The sequence below is a fragment of the Chelonia mydas genome, chromosome 27, assembly GCF_015237465.2.
Source record: "Chelonia mydas isolate rCheMyd1 chromosome 27, rCheMyd1.pri.v2, whole genome shotgun sequence".
NCBI classification, from domain to species: domain Eukaryota; kingdom Metazoa; phylum Chordata; order Testudines; family Cheloniidae; genus Chelonia; species Chelonia mydas.
The window spans coordinates 2,050,304-2,067,854 of NC_057860.1; positions in this window are offsets into that span (position 1 = coordinate 2,050,304).

The following is a 17,551-nucleotide window of genomic DNA, read 5'->3' on the forward strand; positions in this document are numbered from 1 at the left end:
AGATGCTCCCCCTTCCAAGTCACAGGAAAAACTGCTCAAGACCTGGAAAAAGAGGTCCGGGACATGCTGGCTTTGGGGGTGATCCAGCCATCAGCCAGCCCTTGGGCCTTGCCGGTGGCACTGGTCCCCAAAAAGGATGGGTTGCTCCGGTTCTGTGTGGACTATTGGAAGCTCAGTGTCATCACTGTATCTGATGCCTACCCCATGCCCAGGCCTGATGAGCTCCTAGACAAGCTGGGAGGAGCTCGGTACCTTATCACCATGGATCTTACAAAGGGCTACTGGCAAGTGCCGCTGGATGCAGATGAAATTGGCCTTTATCACCCCTCTGGGGCTCTATGAGTTCCTGACCCTGCCTTTCGGCCCCAAGGGAGCACCGGCCACCTTCCAGCGCCTGGTGGATCAGCTACTGAGGGGGATGGAGAGTTTTGTTGTGGCGTATATTGATGACATCTGTGTCTTTAGCCAGACCTGGGAGGACCATGTGTCCCAGGTTAGACAAGTGCTGGACCGACTCCAGGGGGCTGGGCTGACTGTCAAAGCGGAGAAGTGCAAGGTGGGGATGGCTGAAGTATCTTACCTGGGCCAGCGGGTGGGGAGCAGCCACATAAAGCCAGAACCAGCTAAGGTGGAGGTGATCAGAGACTGGCCCGCTCCCCAAACCATAAAGCAGGTCCAGGCCTTTATTGGGTTGGCAGGATACCATCGAAGGCTTGTGCCCCGCTTTAGAGCCATAGCCGCCCCCATCACTAGGCTATGCAAGAAGGGGAAGCCAGACAAGGTGGTCTGGACCGAGCAGTGCCAGGAGGCTTTCCGGGCACTGAAGGAGGCTCTGGTCAGTGGCCCAGTTCTGGCAAACCCAGACTTTGACAAGCCCTTTGTGGTGTTCACCGACGCCTCAGACACGGGACTGGGGGTGGTGTTAATGCAGGAGGATGAAAAGTGGGAGAGACACCCCATCGTGTACCTGAGCAAGAAGTTGCTACCCCAGGAGCAACACTACATGGCCATCGAGAAGGAGTGCCTGGCCATGGTGTAGGCCCTCAAGCAACTAGAGCCCTATCTCTTCGGGCGACACTTCACCGTCTACACCGACCACTCTCCCCTGACCTGGCTGCACCAGATGAAAGGCACCAACGCCAAGCTCCTGAGGTGGAGCCTGCTCCTGCAGGATTACAACATGGACGTGGTCCACGTGAAGGGAAGTGCCAACATGATAGCAGATGTGTTGTCCCAGAGAGGGGGCCCTGAACTTCCCCAGGTCACTGGTCCGAGTGACCCCGCTCAGTTCAGTCTTGAAGGGGAGAGAGATGTGACGCAGTAGGGAGTGGGGAGATGTGATGCAGCAGGGAGGGGGGAGTGTTGACCTGGGAATGTGGCTGGGGAGTTTCACTGGGGATGGGAGACCTGAGAGCCTGTCACCTGAGCTGGGAGGGGGAGGTAACACCTCTGCCCGGGAAACTGGACAAAGGCTGCAGGAGAGAGCCTGCTGGAGGGGTTTTGGTTTCAGTTTGGTGCTGGGTGGTGGAAAGCAGGGAACCCCAGGGCTGGGGTCTAAGCTCCCTGTCCCCCAGAAGGACTTGACTGAGGGGGCCTGGTTGTACCCACAAGCTCTGTTTTGGACTGTGTTCCTATTGTCCAATAAACCTTCTGTTTTACTGGCTGGCTGAGAGTCACGGTGAATCCCAGGAAGAGGGGTGCAGGGCCTGGACTCCCCCACACTTCGTGACACCATGAGCTGCCATCTCTCTGGAGCACTAAGAGGCTTTGCCGTGGCTGTCTCTTGGGGTTTGTGGTCAGATTGGGCAATGATGGGGTGGCCGGAGCTGTACTAATGGAATTGTTGCACCCCAAATATCACAGCCAGAAGCGCTTTCTACTTGGGGTACCCCTGGTCAGTCTGTGACGGGCTCTGCTGGCTGAGGGACAGGCTGCACCTCCAAACGACCCAATCCTTTCTGTGATACATCACACGGGAGGGCCAGTAGCTCTCCTGGCTGCAGTACTTCAGGATGGGGCATCCGTTATCATTGTTTCAGTGTGTCAAATGCTTACTGTCGGGGACCTGCCCAGTGCCACTCAACATCCCCCCTCGTGAGCAGACCTGTGGGTTCTGCTACTGCAGCCAGGTGTGAACAGAACTTGGACAGGAAAATTATCATTCCTACGAAGCTCTGATCCTCTTTCACATGCACTGGACCTGGCACATCTCTGCCTTAATCTCGCTGTGATCAGATGTCCAATGCACGTCAACCCATGCTGTTCGAGTCACATTTGTACTGGGTTGAGTTTTATGATCCTCTCCCTGCATCAGTGTAGAAAGGCTTCTGGTTTTCTGTCATGGTCTCATTCAGCGTCTGTGTCCTTGCTCCTTTCACCTGCAAGGAGGAAAGCGGCTGCATTTATTTTCATCCCAGACAGTCCATCCAGAGCTTGGCTGCATCTCCTCTGGAACACCTCCGGTGCTGGGCTCATGCCCATTGACATGCGCAGCCATCTGCAGTGACCAAATGTCATCAGCATGTGGACCCTCTACCCAGCCTTATATACCAAACCCCATTCCTCACTTCATGGACCACAGAGATTCTGGCTTTGGAGGGTTCTGACAAGATGTCATCACTTGCGGGCAGTGGAGAGTGTCATCTTCTCAAGGCCTAGTTCAGTGGCTTTGGGTTTATGCAGCTGTGTAATCTGCAGGATGGCTTCTTTACCACCAGCATGCTGCTTACCCAGCCATACTGGCCTCCACAAGTGCTAGGATACCCCTGCTCTGCAGACTTTCGAGCTCCTTGCATAGGGGGCTACGTTTTGCCACTGGAATTCTCCACTGCGGGGGTCTATGTCCAATCACAGCTTTCCTTCAAGGCACCCACCGCCTTCGAAAACATCCCCCTGTGCTTTCCAAATGATCTCCAGTGGCCATGGGACTCCCCCTCTTGCTTCCACTGCATGCCCCATGTCTAAGCATCTGTCTAATGTGAGATCCCCTTCCCAGAGCAGGCGCTTCGGCAGGTCGTGAGCCCACGGACTGCAGACGATCCTGTCCCGAATCAGGGACTCTGCAAGTCCCCAGAGTGCCGTAGCAGCCAGTTAGCGAAAGGCACTAATTCGGGGTCTTTCCCGCCCTTTGGCCTTGAGTGAAAAACCAGTGTCACTCCACAGCTTCATTCTGCTTTGGGGAGTTCCCATCACTGCTGTGTGGCTGAGGCCGTGGTGAGTGGGAGGGGTGTGGGGGGGCTCCAGGCAATTTCCGTGGCTCATGCCCTCCAGAGAACCCCGGGTGTCCTGGACTCAGCACCGTGACCCCCGGGTGTCCTGGGCTCTGCCGGGAGTGAGCTGACCTCTCCGCATGGGGCCTCCATGGAATATGCCTTGAGCCCAACCCCCACCCTGAGGACAGGCAGCCAAAGCCCCCAGCTGAAAGGACGCGGAGGGAGGCCCTCAGGGAGGCTGAGTTTTGGGTGTTCATGCAGGCCCCAGGACACAACCAGTCCCTGTCTTTGCTCTTTCATCCTGTAACCTCAGTGGGAGCCGTGCCCACCCCGCGAGAGAGGCATCAGCTGGGGTTTTTGTGCATGTTTATTCTGCTACTGGGTGCCGGGACTGAATAATGGATCATCCTGGCCAGATTATCTACATCCCTGGATCAATCCCCCCCGACCCCTACCTCTCCTCCCAGCTCCGGGGCTGATCTATCACTCCTGTCGCACTGGGGCCAGGCGCCGGGCTGCATCCTCTGCTGGCGTCAATTCCCTGGAGCACGAGTCACTAATTCATTAATGTCGTTCATTTATTGCTACTCGTGATGCTCCATCACTGTCCTTTTCTGAGGGCCGGGGAGGCCTCCCGTCAGTGGTCAGTTACAGAGCACAGCCCTCTGGCCCGCGGGGCTCATAGGCTGGGCAGGAGCAAAGTCCTGCACAGAGTTACAGAGCCCAGAACTGCCCCAAAGTCCAGGGGAGTTTGGGATCTGCTCTGCAGCCCAGGGTCGCAGCGCCAGGCACCATTCGGCTGCGTGCTGGAACAGGGCCTGCCTCAGAGTTCCAGGGGCTCCGCGGCCAGGGTCAGTCCTGGGTCTGTCCATAACAGCTGGCTCCAAGGTCCCTGAGGCTGGGGGAATCCTGCCTCAGCAGCAGCTGCTGGGGTAACCCCGAGCATCTCAGCAGGTGGGTGTGTCCTTATGCCTTTTCCAGGAGTCTTTCTCCGCTGAGAGGGGGGGTCAAGACTATAAGGTGGATAGAAAGCTGGCTAGATTGTCAGGCTCAACGGGTAGTGATCAATGGCTCCATGTCTGGTTGGCAGCCGGTATCTAGCGGACTGCCCCAAGGGTCGGTCCTGGGGCCGGTTTTGTTCAATATCTTCATAAATGATCTGGAGGATGGTGTGGATTGCACTCTCAGCAAATTTGCGGATGATACTAAACTAGGAGGAGTGGTAGATACGCTGGAGGGCAGGGATAGGATACAGAGGGACCTAGACAAATTGGAGGATTGGGCCAAAAGAAATCTGATGAGGTTCAACAAGGATAAGTGCAGGGTCCTGCACTTAGGATGGAAGAACCCAATGCACCGCTACAGACTAGGGACTGAATGGCTAGGCAGCAGTTCTGCAGAAAAGGACCTAGGGGTGACAGTGGACGAGAAGCTGGATATGAGTCAACAGTGTGACCTTTTTGCCAAGAAGGCCAATGGCATTTTGGGATGTATAAGTAGGGGCATTGCCAGCAGATCGAGGGACGTGATCGTTCCCCTCTATTCGACACTGGTGAGGCCTCATCTGGAGTACTGTGTCCAGTTTTGGGCCCCACACTACAAGAAGGATGTGGACAAATTGGAAAGAGTCCAGCAGAGGGCAACAAAAATGATTCGGAGACTGGAACACATGAGTTATGAGGAGAGGCTGAGGGAACTGGAATTATTTAGTCTGCAGAAGAGAAGAATGAGGGGGGATTTGATAGCTGCTTTCAATTACCTGAAAGGGGGTTCCAAAGAGGATGGATCTGGACTGTTCTCAGTGGTAGCAGATGACAGAACAAGAAGCAATGGTCTCAAGTTGCAGTGAGGGAGATTTAGTTTTTATTAGGAAAAACTTTTTCACTAGGAGGGTGGTGAAACACTGGAATGCGTTACCTAGGGAGGTGGTGGAATCTCCTTCCTTAGAAGTTTTTAAGGTCAGGCTTGACAAAGCCCTGGCTGGGATGATTTAGTTGGTGTTGGTCCTGCTTTGAGCAGGGGGTTGGACTAGATGACCTCCTGAGGTCCCTTCCAACCCTGATATTCTATGATTCTATGATTCTATGAAATGCAGTAAGGTCCAGCGAGTTCTCTAGGAGCCAATACACAACGCACCGAGGCTGGCAGAGGCTGGATTCTGCTGCCGCTTGTGGGCTATAAATCAGTGGTAACGCCACTGAAATGAATGGCCCGACACAGCCGTCACCCAGGCGGAAGGGTGATTTCATGGATTGGACGGGGACTCAGGGGACCTGGGCTCTTTTCTCAGCTCTGCCCCTAGGGCAAATTACTGCCCCTCGCTGTATCTCTGAGCTCTCTGGGGCCGAGCCTGTCTCTCCCTGGCTGTGCAGCCCCCTGCATGATTGCAGCTGGGGCTCAAGCACTAGGGTAATACCAATCAGAAACTAACAGTAACAGCTGGAGTGAGGCTAGTCTGGGCCAGGAAAGCATGAGCGCCCAGCTCTTGGGTAAGCGCCCCCATGCCCTCAGGAGTCCCAGCCTGTAGAGTGCTAACAGGCTGCGCGCAGCCAGGGGTTCTCTCGCACCAGGCTGGGAAGAGCGGGAGTGGGAATGAGGAGGTGGCCAGATTGTGGAGAAGTCCGTGATCCATGAGTGTTGGGGAGTTTCAGGGCCGGCGGGCGAGGCTGTGATTGTCTGGAGCGCTGGGATGCTGCAGATATCGCTAAGCTCTCCTGACAACAGCAGCCTAGAAAACACAAACTTCACGTACAGCAAAACCCTGCCAGGGCGCTAGCCCAGCGCCTGCTGCATCCAATTAGTGTTACAAACGTGGGGAGCTCCACCACAGATGATCTGGGCAGGCAGGGACTAGAGAAACAGACGCCCAAGTGTGGAGGTGTAGTGACACATGGATATGCAGCCAGGCACGGGTGTGCCATGAGGTGGGGGTACGCAGCCATGCAGTGATACACAGCCATGCATGGACGTGCAGTGACTCGTGGATACACAGCCACATGGAGATGTGCGGGACTCGGGAGTCACCACGCTGCGTAAGGATGAGGTGATGCACAGATGGTTGGTTGCACAGTGACTGGGGGTTCCTAGCGCCTCTTGCTGCACCATGACTGCCTGACGGGCATGCACAGACCTCTGTGATTCCCAGCTGTGCATTGCCAGGTGGCCACGATCCCAAGATGCTCAGCAATGCAGTGGCTTAGAGCAACACAGGCCCCCCAGCACTACTGTGATGCTCAGCAACTCGTGCCGTGTGGTGAATCAGACACCAGGTTCTCCAGATGGCCGATCACTTTGTTTTTAAGTGGCCACTGATCTGTATATTTTAGGCTTCTGCAGCCTGAATATTAAACCAGTCCCTGAGGGTTTTGGATCCAGAGTCCTGAGCCCAGCACTTATACTTCAGTTGCATGCAGAGGCTTGAAGACATGTTTAAGCTCCAACCTGTGAAGGAAATCAATGGACCCAGCCCAATGGGGACTGGTTGTGTCAGTCTGACTGCAGCATGTGGTACTCGTATCAGGGATGCTTTGTGGGGTGCACGAGAGTCACCGTAGGGGCCGTCTTGCTGCGCAGACAAGCTGTGATCAGGGAGACGGTCCTGCTGCAGCAAGGCAGCTGCCTTCATGGCTGGTTGTCACATTTAAACATCCAAATGTATCATCATTAGATCCTCGTTTCATGGCAGCCTCCTTCCCTTGGGCGTCTGTCACCGCGCTGGTTGGAGAGCGCGCTGCTTGTCAGTAACACTTTCCATCTGGAGATCTCAAAGCACTTGGTAAACATGAATTAACCATGGCTCAGAGCAACCCTGTCACGTAGGGAACAGATCTCCATGGGTCCCAGCACCTGCCGTGCCAGGGAGCTGCAGCCACCTTTGGCACGAAGCAAAGCAGCTGTCAGCACAGGGGGCGGCAGAATACTGGAGCCAGCGGAATGGGCAGGGGAGCCGCGGGAGGCACACCAGTATGTGGCCAGGGAGTTAAGGGTTAATGCTCCAGCTCTTATGAAAACTCCCAGGAGATCGTGATGAGCTACAGCTCCCGAGGCCCTTGGCTTTGTGTCCCTTGCAGGAGGGCCGCTGCGGGCAGCAGTCAGTACCGACCGCAGGGGAGGAGCTCTGCCCACCGCTGGGTGTTCTGGGGTCTCCCTGCCAGGCACTCAGCACAGGTGCAGGCTTAGGAAAAGCTGGCAGAAGCCCCTGCCCCCCTCTGACTGCAGCCAGATGCCTTCCAACCACTTCTCCTTGCCTGGCTGGCAGCTGGAGTCATTGCAAAGCGATTCAGAGCTCTACGCCCGTGCTGGGGAGGTGCTCAGGGCTGGCATAGCAGAGGGGTGTGGGTCAGGACTGAGGTGCACCAGCATTGCTGGGAAGGGGGGACATGGGAATGGAGATCCCAGGACTGGGAAAGCAGGGGCTGAGGGTCGGGAGTGAGGGGCACCAGCACAGCTGCGTGCGGGGGGCCTGCCCAGCGCCTGCCCACACTAGACTCGACTCTGGCCAGCCCTCTCCAGCTCTCGTTTGCAGTGTTCCCCATGGCGCTCGCTGGGGGCTGCTGTGCTGCATTCCCCTGCCTGGCTGCTCAGAGGGCCTTAGCAGCTGGGAAGGGCAGCGGGACAGAGCCCCAGTATGTGCAGGGAGAGCCCAGCCCACGACCAGAGCCTCTTGGTTAGTGTTTCTTCCTGCTCCCTTGCTAGCTGCTGGAGCAAGGCCCCTTCCCTCTGCCTGGAGCTGAGCTGTGCAAGGCAGCTGGGCAGCGAACTGGGGCTGGGGGGGAATGTCACACCCTGTCCAGGGCCCGTGAGCACCCAGACAGTCCTGTGGCCACACATGATGGAGGTCAGGGGTGTGACACACCGCAAGGGGGAGCCGAGCCTCTCGGAGCAGGCACTCCACTGCCATTGACGGCGACTCCCCGGGCTGCCCTCCCCCCGCCAGGCGCCTTTCCCGTGCATAAAGACAGAGACCGAGGCTGGGACATGGCCCCAGGTGCAGTGATTCTGGGGTTGCAGGCACATCCGGGGCCTCGGCTCCTCCGTAGCCTGCAGTCACACGGACACCTTGGTTCTAAGGGCCACGCCGTCAGCTACAGTGAAACTGGGGCTTATATGTCTTCTGCAACTGGTCACCCCCAGAGGGCAAGATTCGCTCCTCCTCATGCGCACAGTGAAGCAGGACTGATACATTCCAACCAGTAGCTACTGCAGGGCGCGGGGCCCATGCCACACATTGCCTGGTCGAGGGTGCAGGGCCCATGCCGCACACAGCAGCCTGGTCGAGGGCACGTGGCCTGTGCCGTACGAAGCAGGCTGGTCGAGAGTGGGGGGCCCATGCCGCACACAGCAGCCTGGTTGAGGGCACAGGGCCTGTCATTTTCCTCCTCCAGATCTGGGCTGGTCACAGAAGTTGCTGGTGTCCCCCAGTTGTGCTCAGCACAAGATCCTTTAATGCTCTGCCAGTTCTGGCTGAGGTTTCTGTAAATAAGGCATGTTACACACAGCGCCACCTAGTGCAGGAACAGTGTCATACAGGTTAGCATTCCATTCCGTCTCCCGTTAAGTTCTGCGTTCCACCGTTGACACTATCACACCGTCTGTGAATTTCAGTATGGATCAGTCTGTTGAGTGTCTCTAAATCGTCCTGGTTTTCTAATTACGGGACCTGACCACGTAACAAAGCTGGCTGTCCCCTACTTGCAATGACTGGCTGTGGTCGGTTTGGGATCCTTGAGTCTTCTTCCTCTTGTTATGCATCTGCCATGTGTAGAATTTGCGCTGTTGGTTGTTCTTTCTGAGGCACAAACTGCCGACGTCGAAGGTTTCTGTTGACCTCTCTACTGTTTGCCTCGATCACATGTAATCCAGAAGATTAATCTTTTTTCTTTATGAGAGCTGGAGTTGTCCATCCTTTCTCGCCATCAATTTGACATGAATGTGGTCACCAGGTTCTAGACCTGGCTGTTCGCTAACTGAATGAACATCTGTTATAAGTGTCCATATGCTATCTTAGCCTGTTTATCTGCTTTGGCTACTATCTTCATGTCTGGCCTCTTTGGAATAGGTTCTTTTCCAAAGTTGGAATAGCAGTTTGGAGTTTTCTTCCCATCAGGAGCTGTGCTGGACTATGTCTATTGGTGCTGATCTGTAACTCAGGCGGAATGGGTCTTCCTGCTGTAGGATTTTCTTGATTGTCTATATAGCTCTCTCAGCCTTTCCATTCACTGGTGGATAATGTGGGTTGCTAGTAATAGATCAAAATCACATTTCGTTTGGAATTACTTAAATTCTGCTACAATGAATTGTGGTCCATTGTCCATCACTAGTTGTTCTGGAATACCAAAGTGAGCAAAAGTGCACTTCAGTTTCTTGATAACACTGTGACATATTATGTCTCTGTGTACATTATTTCTATATACCCGGAAAAATTGTCCACAATGACCAGGTAACTTTGTCCTCTGAATCTGCATAAATCTGCAGTTAATCTCTTCCAAAGTCTCTCTTGTAGAGATGTTTGTACACTGTATGATTCAGCATTGTTTCTTCAGTTGATTTGTACTGGATCCACTTTCAAAAGTCTAGTACTATCAAATCCTCCTTCGAGTTCTTCCATCTTTCTCGCTAGGCCCGTCATGGCTGCCATGCTGCAGCTGAAAAGGCAGTTGGTCTTTGATCCCATGCATTCTGAATGCAAAGCTTTTGTCTTTGTAAGTTGTTTCTGTGGTGAACTGGCCCATGCAGTTCAGAATCCCTCCAGGGATAGTCACAGCTGTGTCAGGTGACTTTAGCTCTGGGCGGGGTTGGAAGTGTTTGTAAGTCCCTTCAGAGATGACTGTGACATCAGCTCTTCAGTCAGTTTTAAAGTCAATTGTCTTGCCAAGAATATTCAATTTCACTCTCCAGGCAGGCTCTATGTCATCAACAGTGGTAGATCCCAGAAACAATGGCTCTTGATTGTCTTCTAACATGAGTCAACTCCCTGACTGCTTTGGTGCAGCAAACAGCTGCAAAATGTCCATATTTCATGCATTTAATACATTGTGCGCCTCTGGCTGGATGTGCATCGTCCCTTGGGATATGAATTTTTCCACACCCTGTGCAAGTTAGTTAGAATTTGTCCCTCTCAGCAGTGGAGTTCTCTCTCCTTGCCTCAGGGGTTTTATGATAATGACTTTTAATACTCAAGTGTCTGTTTACAGTTTCTAAGCTAGTTTCAGGTTTTTCAAGTTACTCCTGCCTTTTATTGTTTGACTAATTGGAGGATTGGGCCAAAAGAAATCTGATGAGGTTCAACAAGGATAAGTGCAGGGTCCTGCACTTAGGACGGAAGAACCCAGTGCACCGCTACAGACTAGGGACCGAATGGCTAGGCAGCAGTTCTGCGGAAAAGGACCTAGGGGTGAAAGTGGACGAGAAGCTGGATATGAGTCAACAGTGTGCCCTTGTTGCCAAGAAGGCCAATGGCATTTTGGGATGTATAAGTAGGGGCATAGCCAGCAGATCGAGGGACGTGATCATTCCCCTCTATTCGACATTGGTGAGGCCTCATCTGGAGTACTGTGTCCAGTTTTGGGCCCCGCACTACAAGAAGGATGTGGATAAATTGGAGAGAGTCCAGTGAAGGGCAACAAAAATGATTAGGGGTCTGGAACACATGACTTATGAGGAGAGGCTGAGGGAACTGGGATTGTTTAGTCTGCGGAAGAGAAGAATGAGGGGGGATTTGATAGCTGCTTTCAACTACCTGAGAGGTGGTTCCAAAGAGGATGGTTCTAGACTATTCTCAGTGGTAGAAGAGGACAGGACAAGGAGTAATGGTCTCAAGTTGCAGTGGGGGAGGTTTAGGTTGGATATTAGGAAAAACTTTTTCACTAGGAGGGTGGTGAAACACTGGAATGCGTTACCTAGGGAGGTGGTAGAATCTCCTTCCTTAGAAGTTTTTAAGGTCAGGCTTGACAAAGCCCTGGCTGGGATGATTTAATTGGGGATTGGTCCTTCTTTGAGCAGGGGGTTGGACTAGATGACCTCCTGAGGTCCCTTCCAACCCTGATATTCTATGATTCTATGATTCTAATTCTGACTGCTCTGCTATTTGTATAGCTGTGGCTGGGGTTAAATCTCTCTTCAATTGTGGCTGCTGTGAAAGGTTTTTATCTGTTAACTCATTAACCAGCCTGTCACTGATATTTTCATGTTTGAGAGTAACAGTCGTGTTAGCCTGTATTCGCAAAAAGAAAAGGAGGACTTATGGCACCTTAGAGACTAACCAATTTATTTGAGCGTAAGCTTTTGTGAGCTACAGCTCACTTCATTGGATGCATACTGTGGAAAATACAGAAGATGTTTTTATACACACAAACCATGAAAAAATGGGTGTTTATCACTACAAAAGGTTTTCTCTCCCCCCACCCTACTCTCCTGCTGGTAATAGCTTACCTAAAGTGATCACTCTCCTTACAATGTGTATGATAATCAAGGTGGGCCATTTCCAGCACAAATCCAGGTTTTCTCCCCACCCCCCCACCCACCTCCCACACACACATACCCACTCTCCTGTTGATAATAGCTTATCTAAAGTGATCATCCTCCTTACAATGTGTATGATAATCAAGGTGGGCCATTTCCAGCACAAATCCAGGTTTTCTCCCCACCCCCCCACCCCCCTCCCACACACACATACCCACTCTCCTGTTGATAATAGCTTATCTAAAGTGATCATCCTCCTTACAATGTGTATGATAATCAAGGTGGGCCATTTCCAGCACAAATCCAGGGTTTAACAAGAATGTCTGAGGAACAGTGGGGGGGGGGGGGGATAATAAGCGAGGGGAAATAGGTTACTTTTTATAATGACTCAACCATTCCCAGTCTCTATTCAAGCCTAAGTTAATTGTATCCAATTTGCAAATTAATTCCAATTCAGCAGTCTCTCGTTGGAGTCTGTTTTTGAAGTTTTTTTGTTGAAGCATAGTCACTTTGAGATCAGAAATCGAGTGACCAGAGAGATTGAAGTGTTCTCCGACTAGTTTATGAATGTTATAATTCTTGACGTCTGATTTGTGTCCATTTATTCTTTTACGTAGAGACTGTCCAGTTTGCCCAATGTACATGGCAGAGGGGCATTGCTGGCACATGATGGCATATATCACATTGGTGGATGTGCAGGTGAACGAGCCTTTGATAGTGTGGCTGATGTTATTAGGCCCTGTGATGGTGTCCCCTGAATAGATATGTGGGCACAGTTGGCAACGGGCTTTGTTGCAAGGATAGGTTCCTAGGTTAGTGGTTCTGTTGTGTGGTGTGTGGTTGCTGGTGAGTATTCGCTTCAGGTTGGGGGGCTGTCTGTAGGCAAGGAGTGGCCTGTCTCCCAATATTTGTGAGAGTGATGGGTCATCCTTCAGGATAGGTTGTAGATCCTTGATAATGCGTTGGAGGGGTTTTAGTTGGGGGCTGAAGGTGATGGCTAGTGGCGTTCTGTTATTTTCTTTGTTGGGCCTGTCCTGTAGTAGGTGACGTCTGGGTACCCTTCTGGCTCCGTCAATCTGTTTCTTCACTTCCGCAGGGGCCATGCGGGTACCCATAGCAGTGCCGCTGATTTGAAGGTATACATTGTCTTCAAATGTAAAATAGTTATGGGTAAGGACAAAGTCACAAAGTTCAGCCACCAGGTTAGCCGTTACATTATCAGGGATAGTGTTCTTGAGGGCTTGTAGTCCATCTTTGTGTGGAATGCATTGACACCCTGACAGCAGGATTGTCTGGCTATGTAGACTCCCTCCTCAGGCCCTGCGCTACCAGCACTCCCAGCTACCTTCGAGACACCACTGACTTCCTGAGGAAACTACAATCCATCAGTCATCTTCCTGATAACACCATCCTGGCCGCTATGGATGTAGAAGCCCTCTACACCAACATTCCACACAAAGATGGATTACAAGCCGTCAGGAACACTATCCCCGATAATGTCACGGCTAACCTGGTGGCTGAACTTTGTGACTTTGTCCTTACCCATAACTATTTTACATTTGGGGACAATGTAGACCTTCAAATCAGCGGCACTGCTATGGGTACCTGCATGGCCCCACAGTATGCCAACATTTTTATGGCTGACTTAGAACAACGCTTCCTCAGCTCTCGTTCCCTAACGCCCATACTCTACTTGCGCTATATTGATGACATCTTCATCATCTGGACCCATGGAAAAGAAGCCCTTGAGGAATTCCACCATGATTTCATAGAATCATAGAATCATAGAATCATAGAATATCAGGGTTGGAAGGGACCCCAGAAGGTCATCTAGTCCAACCCCCTGCTCAAAGCAGGACCAAGTCCCAGTTAAATCATCCCAGCCAGGGCTTTGTCAAGCCTGACCTTAAAAACCTGTATAGAATCATAGAAAAACCTGTATAGAATCATAGAACAATTTCAACAATTTCCATCCCACCATCAACCTCAGCCTGGTCCAGGCCTCACAAGAGATCCACTTCCTGGACACTACAGTGCTAATAAACGATGGTCACATAAACACCACCCTATACCGGAAACCTACTGACCGCTATTCCTACCTACATGCCTCCAGCTTTCACCCTGACCACGATCCATTATCTACAGCCAAGCTCTGCGATACAACCGCATCTGCTCCAATCCCTCAGACAGAGACAAACACCTACAAGATCTCTATCAAGCATTCTTACAACTACAATACCCACCTGTGGAAGTGAAGAAACAGATTGACAGAGCCAGAAGAGTATCCAGAAGTCACCTACTACAGGACAGGCCTAACAAAGAAAATAACAGAACGCCACTAGCCGTCACCTTCAGCCCCCAACTAAAACCCCTCCAACGCATTATCAAGGATCTACAACCTATCCTGAAGGATAACCCAACACTCTCACAGATCCTGGGAGACAGGCCAGTCCTTGCCTACAGACAGCCCCCCAACCTGAAGCGAATACTCACTAGCAACCACATACCACACAACAGAACCACTAACCTAGGAACCTATCCTTGCAACAAAGCCCGTTGCCAACTGTACCCACATATCTATTCAGGGGACACCATCACAGGGCCTAATAACATCAGCCACACTATCAAAGGCTCGTTCACCTGCACATCCACCAATGTGATATATGCCATCATGTGCCAGCAATGCCCCTCTGCCATGTACATTGGGCAAACTGGACAGTCTCTATGTAAAAGAATAAATGGACACAAATCAGATGTCAAGAATTATAACATTCATAAACCAGTCGGAGAACACTTCAATCTCTCTGGTAACTCGATTTCTGATCTCAAAGTGACTATGCTTCAACAAAAAAACTTCAAAAACAGACTCCAACGAGAGACTGCTGAATTGGAATTAATTTGCAAATTGGATACAATTAACTTAGGCTTGAATAGAGACTGGGAATGGTTGAGTCATTATAAAAAGTAACCTATTTCCCCTCGTTTATTATTCCCCACCCCACCACTGTTCCTCAGACGTTCTTGTTAAACCCTGGATTTGTGCTGGAAATGGCCCACCTTGATTATCATACACATTGTAAGGAGGATGATCACTTTAGATAAGCTATTATCAACAGGAGAGTGGGTATGTGTGAGTGGGAGGGGGGTGGGGGGGGGTGAGGAGAAAACCTGGATTTGTGCTGGAAATGGCCCACCTTGATTATCATACACATTGTAAGGAGAGTGATCACTTTAGGTAAGCTATTACCAGCAGGAGAGTAGGGTGGGGGGAGAGAAAACCTTTTGTAGTGATAAACACCCATTTTTTCATGGTTTGTGTGTATAAAAACATCTTCTGTATTTTCCACAGTATGCATCCAATGAAGTGAGCTGTAGCTCACGAAAGCTTACGCTCAAATAAATTGGTTAGTCTCTAAGGTGCCACAAGTACTCCTTTTCTTTTTGATATTTTCATGTGTTTCATGTTCCCAGAATCACAGGTTTCAGCCAATGTCTGCAGCGCTCTTATAAAACATTCAACATTTTCCCCTGGTTCTTGAATTCTCTGGTGAAGACATTCTCTTTCATAAACCATATTTCTCTGCAGTATGAAGTATGCATCAAACATAGCCAGAACCCTTTCACAGTCATCTTGGTGACTGTGTTCAGTAACATTAAAGGATTTAAAGAAATTCTCTGCTTGCTTTCCCATAGCATAAATTAAAGAAGATACCTGTGTATCTCCAGTTTCTTTGTGGATTCATTTGCAATTCTAAATCTTGCAAAATACTGCTTCCAGCCTGTCCACTGGGAAAGTCTGACAAAGCTGAAGTTCTCTGGGGCACAGACAAGTGTGTTTGCAACCTTTGTTGCTGTTTGCCTTCTGTTTCTGTTCTTAGTTTGCTCCTGACACCGCGTCCCATTCCTCTCTACCAGCTCTGGACTGGCCACAGAGCTCACTTATACCCTCCAGATGTGCTCAATGTAGAATTCTTTAACGCTCTGCCAGGTACGGCTGAGATTGGTTAAATAAGGTATTTTGTACACAGTGCCACCTAGTGGTTAGCGTTTCATTACAGGGCCAGTGCCCTGGCATGACAGCCTGGTAGAGGCAGCTGTGTGTCCTCGGGGGCGTCCTGAGCTTTTCTTAAGAACAGGCCTGGAGCAGGCAGAGGCTGGGCAGCAGATTCTGACGTTTGAGCCAGATCCTCAGCCCCTTCCAGCGGCTCTGGCAGTGAAGAGCTGCCCTCATGGGGAAGCTGGGGGTTCCTGTTGGATAGGGGTGTCCCTGGGTGACAGTAAGCTGGTGCAGCCAGCCCGCAGCCCCCGGCTTGCGTTCTTTGCTGAACTTAAGCCATTCTTTGGTCAATGGGAGCTGTCCCTTTAAGAACAGAGTGGGCACTTGATTGTAGGGTAGTACCTAGGGGAGGGACTTGAGGGCAAGTACCTGGGCAGCCAGCGACACCTGTGTAAAGGGAGTGCTGAAGTGTGTAACCCCCCTGCCCTGCTGATTGGGGGCACTTTACACCCCGCTGCGCTGCTGTGACTAAGGACACAGAACCAGGCCCCTGTTTGTAATTGACCAGAATGTCAGACTGGGGCTGCCCCTGAGGCGGACAGAAGCCCCTTGGTTGTTATCGTTTTCCCTAACACAAACTCCTGGCCCTCACTAGCCCGAGGGGAACAGCTCCCCTGGCTGGACCAAGATGGGCAGGGATGGTGTCCCTAGCCTCTGTTTGTGAGGAGCTGGGAATGAGCGACAGGGGATGAATCACTTGATGATTCCCTGTTCTGTTCATTCCCTCTGGGGCACCTGGCGTTGGCCGCTGTCAGAGGACGGGATACTGGGCTAGATGAGCCTTTGGTCTGACCCAGTGTGGCTGTTCCTATGTTCTTAACCCCAATGGAGGTTAGCATGTGTCTCCATGAGCAGCTCCTCTTGGCACTTCCCCAGCTACTGACACAAAGTCGTGACCTGCTTATGTGGAGGCCAACACAAGGCCAAGTTACAGTGCCTGGGGATGGGAATAGCTTCTGCCAGTGGACTTTGTAGCCAAACATATGTGCTTCCTTCTTTAAAGTTCATCATGTGAATTCCCTCCTCGGCTAGTCTTGGAGGGAGTGGACATACGGGGAAGTTCCATGCTTGACCCCTCTGGATCATCCTCTCCCTGAATGTGAGACCTCTCCCAAAAAGTCTTTGATCACTGGAGGTACCCCAGATCTCCAATGACCTGTGTGCATCAGAGGGGCAAAGCCACGCTCACAGGCCAGTGACACGAGAGCATCAGTGCCTGTACATGCTGGGCCTCCCTCAAGCGGAGATCAAATTCCCCGTCTCTTGGCTGTCTACCAAGATCCATCACTGCCAAGATGGTTGGCCTAAGGAGGGAGACTGCCTTACCCCGCTCGCTGTCTGGAGAAGATCTTGTCTTGTGTGCACATGTCCTCACGGAGCAAGGCTTGTTTGGAGTGACGGGAAAGGCAGGTTCACAGTGTTTGTCTCCAAATTTCATTGGTAGAAATGCAGCTGGATCTGGCCTTGTTAAGGCGCAGGTTAGCAGCATTGATGACATGCAGGAAGGTCGTGCGTAGAGGCCCAACCGAGACCCACTCGGTGTGGTAGAAAGAGCGAGACCGGCCCTGCCCCAAAGAGCCGACAAGTCGAAACAGAAACAGGCTGGGAGCAGCAGGGGTTTGCCTACAGTCAGTCCAGGAACTGGGATTAGAACAGAGGGGGGCAAACTACGGCCCGCGGGCCACATCCAGCCCACAGGACCCTTCCCTCTGGCCCCCGAGCTCCTGCCAGGGAACGGGGTCAGGACAGGCTTGCAGAGGAGCCAGCCCAACTCCCCGGCAGCGTGGTGAGCGGGGCGGAGCCTAGCCCCTGGCCCCTCCCC